Source organism: Arachis duranensis, chromosome 4 (assembly GCF_000817695.3).
Source record: "Arachis duranensis cultivar V14167 chromosome 4, aradu.V14167.gnm2.J7QH, whole genome shotgun sequence".
In the NCBI taxonomy this organism is placed as follows: domain Eukaryota; kingdom Viridiplantae; phylum Streptophyta; class Magnoliopsida; order Fabales; family Fabaceae; genus Arachis; species Arachis duranensis.
The window spans coordinates 52,262,707-52,273,412 of NC_029775.3; positions in this window are offsets into that span (position 1 = coordinate 52,262,707).

Genomic DNA, 10,706 nt, shown 5'->3' on the forward strand with positions numbered 1-10,706 from the left:
TTGTCTTGGAAAAGAAACTCTCCATAATTGGATCTCCTTTGAGCCTTGGAAAAGGGATGAGGAGATCATGCTAGAAATGCTTTCTCATGTTGGACCAAATTGGGGTTTGGATGGATATTGTGACATGTAATCTTACCAACACTTTGATTTGGGAATACATGTGGTATAATCAGTGACCACACTTCATCTCTTCCCATGAGCAATTAAATCAAGGAATTGGGCAATTGTTCAAGTTTAGAGAGATTGGATTGCCAAGGAATTGGGATCCAATCACTTAAGATTGCCAAGGAGATCAATGAATGCATTGATTAAGGAAGAGATGAGAATGAACTTGATCTGGAGAATGCAACATCTCCTGAACCCAATGATTTCCCCATATCTTATCTTACCTATTCTCTTTACTTTCTGCCATTTAATTTCATGCTTACTACCCCAACTCCCCATTTAAGATTCTGCACTTTAATTCCTGCTATTTACTTTCCAGTCATTTAATTTTCTGCAAATTCCAAATCCAATTTATGCTCAGCTTAACTAGCACTTTCTTCTAACTAAAATTGCTTGACTAATCAATCCCTATGGGATTCGACCTCACTCTACTGTGAGTTTTACTTGACGACAATTCGGTATACTTGCCGAAGGGAAATTTGTTGAGAGACAAGTTTTCACACATCAAGTTTATGGCGCCATTGCCGGGGATTGATTTTGAATCAACAATGATTAAGTTTGAAGATCACTAGATTGAGCATTTTTTTCTTTTTGTTTAGTTTATTCAGTCAATTTCTGTTAGTTGTTTTGATTTCTTCCTCACCCCTGCACCCCCTTAGTTTTGTTTCATTCTTCATTTCTTTGTATATTATAATTCTGCTCACTAACCCACTAACTGTTTGATAATTTGCATCACTCACACTAACAATTACTCTAACAAAACTAGTTTCAGCATTTCATCTCCTGCTGTGCAATCTGTTGTATGACAGGGAGAAGAGAAGGAGCTTTAACATCCTTTGATTCAAAACCTGAAAGAACTCTTTGGAGACGATGAAGGGAAACAAGAGGAAAAAGAATTATTGGTGCTAAGGAAGCAGAGGAAGAGTATTTTGAACCCAACATGGAAGAGAATTTGGAGAACAACCATGAAGAGGAGGCTCATAATCAAGGCCATGCCAACCGTGATGGGCAAGAAAGGAAAGTCTTAGGATCCTATATCAATCCTAATCCTGGAAACTGTGGGAGCAGCATTCAGAAACCCGCCATACATGCCAACAATTTCGAGCTAAAACCCCAGCTCATCACTTTGGTGCAAAATAATTGCTCATTTGGAGGAGGTGCTCAAGAAGACCCTAACCAACACTTGACCACCTTCTTGAGGATTTGTGACACGTCGAAGTCCAATGGAGTCTACCCCGATGTCTATAGGTTGCTCTTGTTCCCCTTTTCACTCAAGGACAAGGCATCCAAGTGGCTTGAATCCTTTCCAAAAGAGAGCTTGACTAATTGGGAAGAGGTAGTGAACAAGTTTTTGGCAAGGTTTTATCCCCCTCAAAGGATCAATAGGCTGAGAACTGAAGTGCAGACGTTCAGACAGTAAGATGGGGAGACACTTTATGAAGCTTGGGAAAGGTTCAAGTATCTAACAAGGAGATGCCCACCAGAGATGTTTAATGAGTGGGTCCAACTTCACATCTTCTATATAGGTCTTTCATATGAGTCAAAGAATGCTGTGGATTATTCATTAGGAGGCTCTATAAACAAGAAGAAAACCATTGAAGAAGCCATAGATGTCATTGAAACAGTTGCTGAAAATGACTACTTCTATGCATCCGAAAGAAGTAACACCAGAGGAGTCATGGAGCTGAACCACATGGATGCCTTGCTAGCTCAAAATAAGATGATCACCAAGTAGCTAGCAGATCTTACCAAGAAGGTGGAGGAGAACCAAATTGCAGTAGCCATCACTTCATCACCAGCTGAAGAAGGAGCAAACATAGGAGAAGAAGGTGATTGGGAGCAAGCCAACTATGTTGGAAACTCACCTAGACAAAGCCATGATCCATACTCCAAAACTTACAACTCTGGATAGAGAAATCACCCCAACTTTGGATGGAAAAATCAACAAGACCAAGGGCAAGATCAGAGACGCCACAACCTCAACTCCAACAACCATGCAACTCATCAAAACACCACACAAAGACATTACCAACACCCATCCAACCAATCTTCACAACCCCCTAATCTCAACCCACCATCATTGATAGATGATAGACTCTCAAAGATTGAAGCTCTACTTGAAAGCTTATGCAGAGAAGTTCAAGACAACAAGGTGTTTAAGGAAGAGGTACGAGCCAACATCAAAAACCAAGGGGAGAACATCAAGAGGTTGGAGTCCCAAGTAGGGTACCTATCTCAACAACTTCCCAAGTCCACTGATGGATTCCCCAGTGACACAGAGAAGAACCCAAGAGGAGAAACAAGGAAAATAAGATGGGAAGAATGTAAAATGATAACCACAAGTGATGGAGAGAGTATGAATGGAGTAGAGCACCTTCAAAACAATCATAAAGAAAGCCAGGAGGAAGGAAGTTGTACAACTCAACCTACATCCAAGGAAGAGCTAAGGAAGAAGGATGTGTTGAACCCATATGCACCTTTTCCCCACAGGCTTAAAGGTGGTGTAGCAGGGAGAATGTACTCAAGGTTCCTTGATATGTTTGCATCTCTTGATATAAATATACCATTCATTAGAGCCCTCCAGCAAATGCCTTTCTACATAAAGTATATAAAGGAGCTACTAGCCAGAAAAAGTCCATTGAAAGGTGGACAAACCATAAAGATGAACAAGGACTGCAGTGCCCTCATTCAACCAGGGGCACCTACAAAGAAGGAGGATCTAGGGAGTTTCCACATCCCTTGTGCCATAGGAGAAAAAATGATTGACAAAGGGCTTTGTGACTTGGGAGCAAGCATCAATGTAATGCCTCTCTCCCTCATGAAGAGGCTCCAAATCAATGAACTAACTCCCACTGATGTAATTATTAGATTGGCTGATAAAACTCAAACACAAGCAATAGGAGTGGTTGAAAATGTGCTGATAAAGGTTGGGAGCTACTACCTTCCCACAGATTTTGTTGTTCTAGAAATGGATGAGAATCCTATCTACCCTATCATTCTGGGAAGACCATTCCTAGCCACAGCCAGAGCACTCATAGATGTAGAGCGAAGAGAGTTTGTACTGAGGATACATGATGAGCAGCTCACCTTCAATGTCTTTAAACCCTCACAAGAATCAGATCATGATAACAGAGAGTTGAAGGAGGAGCCAACCAAGGAAGCATTGATGCAAGAAATAAGCAGTGAAGCAGAAACAATACAAATAGAAGCCCCATTGGTTGGAAAGCCATGTGCTCAGGAAGAACCACATCAAAAGGGATCCAAAAGAAACCAGAACCACCAGAGCCATGCAAAGCTAGCAACAAAAATCCCTTAGAAAAAGATTCCGTAGAAAGCAAGATAGCACTAAGAGAAACAAGGAAGAAAGTAACCAGAAGATGGAGAAACAAGAAAATTCCTACAAAAGATTTCTCTCCAGGTGATGAAGTGATCTCTACATACTTCCCAACCATACCACCTCACCTTCCCACTATTCCATCTCAGCTACCCCCGGTGTATACCATCAACAAAATCATGTCCTTAGAGCATATGGAGCTTATCAACAAAGCTAATGGACACAGGTTCACTGCAAGAGGGGAGGACTTCAAGCACTATCAGCCACCTTGACAAGAACCAAACGTCAAGCTAGTGACGCTAAAGAAGCGCTTCATGGGAAGCAACTCATGTTCTATAACTCTCTCTCTCTTAAATCTCTAATAATAGAATAATGCAAAGTTCATGGATTTTCAGATCAATTTTGACAACCAATATAAGACTCTTTTACATGCAAAGTATAGTACATGATAAGTTTGGTGTTCAAAGCACACCAAGTGGGTTTGAACATACTTTTTGAAAAAAGCAATTCATTCCCCAAACTTGTTGCACCATATGACCACAAACAAGTTTGGTGTACCAACGTTGCATACATGGTGATGCGCGTGCATCATTGCCTACTTTTAGTAGTCATTTCAGTAGATTTTTGTTTAGTTTTCATTCAAATATTGCCAATATATGAGTAATAGCATGAAAAATCTCTGCATGAAACAAAATCTCAAGCATAGGTGAATTTTAGCTAATATACAGGGTAAATATGATAAAATAGATCACACTAAGTGAAGTTTTGATTTTGAGTATTATTAGCACACTTAGTATCTAAAGATCTTCTTGTATGTTACCTTGATGCACTTCGTTTGTTTGATTTCAGGCCAAAAGAAGCAGAGAAGAGCCACGTTAGTGGCTACGTTAGTGCTACTAACGTGGGCACTAACATGGAAGGAAGGAAAGTTGGAACGTTAGTGGGAACATTAATGGCATTAACTTTGAAGAAGGGCCAATGTTAGTGGAAAAAGTGAGTGCCACTAACATTTGCGAAGGTGCAAAAAGACCCACATTAATAGCCACGTTAACTAAGTTAACGTGGTAGTTAACGTGGAAGGAAACGGAGTTGCCAATGTTAGTGGAAAAAGTGAGTGCCACTAATGTTAGTGAAGCAAAAAAGACCCACGTTAACTTAGTTAACGTGGTAGTTAACGTGGGCAAAAGTCCCACCTGGCAGCCTAACCATGCCTTCTTCAAACACGCATAACTTGAGCCACAAAGCTCCAAATGAGGTGATTCCAGTGGCATTGGAAAGTGGGATTCTAGAGCTTTCCAAGAATATATGGAACTACATGATTGACACTAAATTTGAGGGAGAAAACCTGCCCCGAATATGCAAAGATGAACATGGTATCAACCTGTAGTAAGGCCAACTGACCTCTTTACCTTCCAAGAAGTGTAACTCGAGTTCTAGAGCTCCAAATGATGCGCTTCCAAAAGCGTTGGAAAGTAGACATCCAGAGCTTTCCAACAATATATAATAGTATGGGGTGGACATTGATTTTAAGCTCCAGAAATTGGAAATATTAAAACCCTGGTCGCTAGCGTTATCGGGACTCACGTTTTCCATTAACGCTAGTGACTATGCCAGCGACCATGTCCACTTCAAAGGAGCATAACTTGAGTTACAGAGATCCAATTGAGGTGATTCTAGTTGCGTTAGAAAGCTGACATTTAGAACTTTCCAATGATATATAATACTTTATAGTGGGCATGCAATTGGAGTACAAACAAGAGGCATCTTTTAAGCCCCAAAAACACCAATTGGTAACAAGTGCAACGTTATCCACAATAACTTTGGCACTAACGCCACACTTGTAGCGTTAGTGTGGCTAACGACAGTACTAAAATTGCACCTGGACCTCAACTTGATTCACTTCTCTCTCAAGTCCACTTCAAAGCTCAAGCAAGCAAGCCCACAATTGTCAACCAATCAAGGCCACAAGAAGCATCTAGAATAGGAATTTTCATTTAATTGTAATTTGCTTTTAATTTCATTTTGTAATTTAGGAGAGTCTATATAAAGGCCTTAGTCTTTACATTCAAGAGGGACTGAAACATAGATTGAAGGAAGGGGGAGAGAGTGAAGACCAATTCGAATTTATGTGAATTGGCACACTCCAAGGGGAGTGGGTCTTCGGACCCCTCCCCTCAACCACTCTTCTTCCTTTTCTCTTCTTTTCTTCCTTAGGAGTAGTTTCTTTTCTTTGTACCTTCCATTTATGAATTTTGAAGTTTCAATTTCAGTTTAATCTTTATCTTTATTTTTCTGCACTTTTTTTCTTTTCTATTTTGGTAGAGCAATGATCAACTAACTCTTTTCATTGGGTTAGAGAGCTCTATTGTGATTCAATGGATCAATTGTAGTTCTTATTCTTCTTCTTCTTTCTTTTCTCTTGATTTTACTAGAGAGCTTTCGATCTTAATTCAATTGGGTAATTGTCTTGGAAGAGAAATTGCTCATACTTGGATTTTCTCTGAACCTTGGAAGAGGAATGAGAAAATCATGCTAGAAATGCTCTCTCACATTGGATTAGGTTGGGGGTTGGATGGATATTGTGACATGTAATCCTACCAATACTTTGATCTATGAATGTGTGTGGTATAATCAATGACCAAACTTCATCTCTTCCTATAAGCAATTAAATCAAGGAATTGGGCAATTGTTCAAGCTTAGAGAGATTGGATTGCCAAGGAATTGGGATCCAATCACTTAAGACTACCAAGGAGATCAATTAATGCATTGATTGAGGAAGAGATGAGAATGAACTTGATTTGGAGGATTGTAATATCTCTTGATCCGAATGTTCATTTTATTTTTAGTTCTTACATTTACTTTTCTTGCCATTTTACTCTTCTGCACTTTATAGTTTTTCTTTACTTTTATGCCATTTACATTTTCTTGTTACTTATCACTCCAATATGATTCGTCTAACTAGGATAATCAATTAATCATTGTTTGCTTAATCCGTTAATCTCTGTGGGATTCGACCTCACTCTATTGTGAGTTATTACTTGACGACAATTCGGTATACTTACCAAAGGGAAATTTGTTGAGAGACAAGTTTTCACGCATCACATGGGCAACTTAATGGTTGATTGATGTGTATTCATGAATTCATGGAAAGAAATTAGCCAAAAAAAAAGAGATTTTTGTTTAGTTAGTTCACCCCTGGAATTTTCCCACCAATTTTTCAATTAATTTTCACATTCTCTCTTTTTCGTGTATAGGGAATCAAAAAGGACATTGATGGTACTTGATAGGACAAATGAGGAAGAAGGATTCAGCCACTACACCAAGGGAATTTCACACTTGTCCTCATGGGGAATGTCCTTGGAAGTGTTGCCATGCAACATTGGGAGTGGATGGCTTTGGAGACCGAACCAAGACCATCATAAAAGAGGTGATCCTTGTGCTTATTCAATCTCAAAACCCCAACCGTCCACTATCAAACAACACCATCAATCCACACCCTTCAACAATTACCATCTCTCTATATAAACCCCTTCATACAACCTTTTCGTACACACCCTATTCCCCATCTTTTTCACTTCTTTCTCTCGGCTATACGTACTTCACGTACACCTTATATCCTCACCTTTCTTCCTTCTCTCAAAACACATTCCTCTAAGACACATTCTGCCTCGCATCAACCGAACTCCATCTTCAAACTCATAACCCTCACTATCTTCAAAGACCAATTCTCACTTATGGCATCATCAAGCTCCAAAAGGCAAAAGAGGAAGGAACCAATGGAGCAGCCTTCCTTTGATGCCGGGAGGTTCAAAACAGCCTTCCATGAGCTCGAGTTCAAGCGAATAAAGAACAAGAAGATACTGCCTAAATCAACCTTCCAGTTCGATGAAGATGAGTGCCCACAAATTCGGGAGAAGATCGAAAAAAGGGGTTGGAAAAAGCTCACTAACCCGGAAGCAAGGGTAAATGCAAATCTCATAAGGGAATTTTATGCAAATGTGATTAGAGAAGACAAGACCATGACCCCTACCTTCACAAGCTATATAAGAGGGAAGGAGGTAGATTTCAACCCAAATGCTATAACTAGAGTTCTTCATCTGAAAACACCACAATTTGTTGAGCTCGGGTACCAAGAAAGAATGAACAATGGCCCCGACAATGATGAACTGGAGGAAATTATAGGTGACATATGCATTGTGGGGTCTGACAGGGAAAGGTATTCGGATAAGAGACCCCGTTTCATCAGGAGAGGAGACCTCATCCCGAACCAAAGGGATGGTTTGAGCTTGTGAGGCATTCTATCCTTCCAGCTGCAAACAATTCTGAAGTTAACGTTTCTCGAGCTACCATGGTACATTGCTTAATAAGAGGTGGAAGCATAAATGTGCACAAAATTATAGCTGAAGGAATCCAAGAATCAGCCGAGAAGAAGGATTCAGGTGCTAGACTTTTGTACCCCAACACCATCCTTAGATTATACATGAAGGCCAAGGTAGTCTTTGAAGACAGCAATCCAACATGGATAGGTCTTGGGAGATCACTCACACTCCAACGCATAACCCATGTGACTCCAGCTCAACAGCAGAAAAGACCCCATCGAAGGAAGAGAACATCAGAAGAAGCACAAGAGGAAGAACCTATCCATGAAGAAACCCGACAAATAGAACAGCATCAAGAAGGGTATTATGACCCAACCAACATCAATTTGAGTCACACCCGAGGAGCCATTGACGATTTATCAAGAATATACATGGAAGGGCAAGAACAACAATTGTAACTTCAATCTCAGAGAATGGATCGTCAAGAAGAAATGCTAACAAACTGGATAAACCAACAAAGGGAATGGCAGCAACAACTAATGGAGCAGCAACAAGAGCACTACTCTCAGCTTACTCAAGCCATCAGTCAGGTGTTTGAAAGGCAGAAAAGCCAAGATAAACACCTCCAGGAACTCAATCAACACCAGATGAGACAAATGAAAGCATTCAATGAATTCAGCGTGCTCAACGAAGGAAGGTAACTGCATCGAGAAGAATTCAGCATCAACACTCAGGCAAGGTTAAACTATGTGACTGAGCATATGCATCACCTGCACCCTGACATCCCAAGTTATGAGGCAGTGCGCAAGAACTTAACCGAACAAGAAGAGGGGAAGGTGAAACAGCAAAAGGAAGCATTAAAGAAGAAGATGGAGGATGCCGGTTTCTGGAAAAAGTTGATGGGGAAGCGCAAGGGAAATGGAGACGCAAGTAATCAAGGAGAATCCCAAGGGAGCAGAAGAGAATGAGCATACTGATGAGCGAATAATTTATACACTTTTTGGCATTATTTTTAGTATGTTTTTAGTATATTTTAGTTAGTTTTTATTATATTTTTATTAGTTTTTATTTAAAATTCACTTTTCTAGACTTTACTATGAGTTTGTGTATTTTTCTGTGATTTCAGGTATTTTCTGGCTGAAATTGAGGGACCTGAGCAAAAATCTGATTCAGAGGCTGAAAAAGGACTGCAGATGCTGTTGGATTCTGACCTCCCTGCACTCGAAGTGGATTTTCCGGAGCTACAGAAGCCCAATTGGCGCATTCTCAATTGCGTTGTAAAGTAGATATCCTGGGCTTTTCATCAATATATAATAGTTCATACATTGCTCAAGAATTGATGGCCCAAACCGGCGTTTCAAATCAGCTTCAGAATTCCCGGCGTTTAACGCTGGAACTGGAACAAAAGTTGGAGTTAAACGCCCAAACTGGCACAAAAGCTGGCGTTTAACTCCAGAAAAAGTCTCTACACATGATAACTTCAATGCTCAGCCCAAGCACACACCAAGTGGATCCCAGAAGTGGATTTTTACGTCATTTACTCATTCTTGTAAACCCTAGGTCACTAGTTCACCATAAATAGGACTTTTTGCTATTGTATCTGTACCTCATGACACATTACACGTTTCTTATTGTATCTTCTACGGCATGAGTCTCTAAACTCCATGCTTGGGGGTGAGGAGCTCTGTTGTGTCTTGAGGGATTAATGCAATTGCTACTGTTTTTCATTCAATCACGCTTGCTTCTATTCTAAGATATCATTTGTTCCTCAACTTGATGAATGTGATGATCCGTGACACTCGTCATCATTCTCACCTATGAACGTGTGCCTGACAACCACCTCCGTTCTACTTTAGATTGAGTGAATATCTCTTGGATTCCTTAATCAGAATCTTCGTGGTATAAGCTAGAATTGATGGCGGCATTCAAGAGAATCTGAAAGGTCTAAACCTTGTCTGTGGTATTCTGAGTAGGATTCAAGGATTGAATGACTGTAACGAGCTTCAAACTCCTGAGGGCTGGGCGTTAGTGACAGATGCAAAAGAATCACTGGATTCTATTCCAACCTGATTGAGAACCGACAGATGATTAGCCGTGCTGTGACAGAGCGCATTGAACATTTTCACTGAGAGGATGGGAGGTAGCCATTGACAACAGTGAAACCCTACATACAGCTTGCAATGGAAGGAGCCTTGCGTGCATGAAGAAGAAGACAACAGAAAAGTAGAGATTCAGAAGATAGAGCATCTCCAAAACCTCAACCTGTTCTCCATTACTGCAAAACAAGTATTTATTTCATGTTCTTTTACTTTTCACAATTAAACTCTGAGAATTATTGATATCCTGACTAAGAGTTACAAGATAACCATAGCTTGCTTCAAGCCAACAATCCCCGTGGGATCAACCCTTACTCACGTAAGGTATTACTTGGACAACCTAGTGCACTTGCTGGTTAGTTGTGTGGAATTGCAAAAGTGTGATTGCAATTTCGTGCACCAAGTTTTTGGCACCGTTGCCGGGGATTGTTCGAGTTTGGACAACTGACGGTTCATCTTGTTGCTCAGATTAGGACAGTTTTATTTTTGTTGGTTTAGAGTCTTTTATTTGAGTTTAGTTTCATATTTTAAGTTTGGTGTCAATTGCATGCTTTTGTTTTCTTTTAATTTTTCAAATTTGCATGTTCTTAGTCCCTTCTTGATCTTTAAAAATTCTAAGTTTGGTGTCTTCTTTGTGTTTTCCTTTTTAGGTTTTCGAAAATTTGTGTGTGATTTTCTAAAAATTTCTAAGTTTGGTGTCTTCTTTGTATTCTCCTTTAAATCTTCGAAATTTTGCATTAATTTTCAAAATCATATCTTTTCACTCATATCTTTTTCAAAACAATTTTCAAC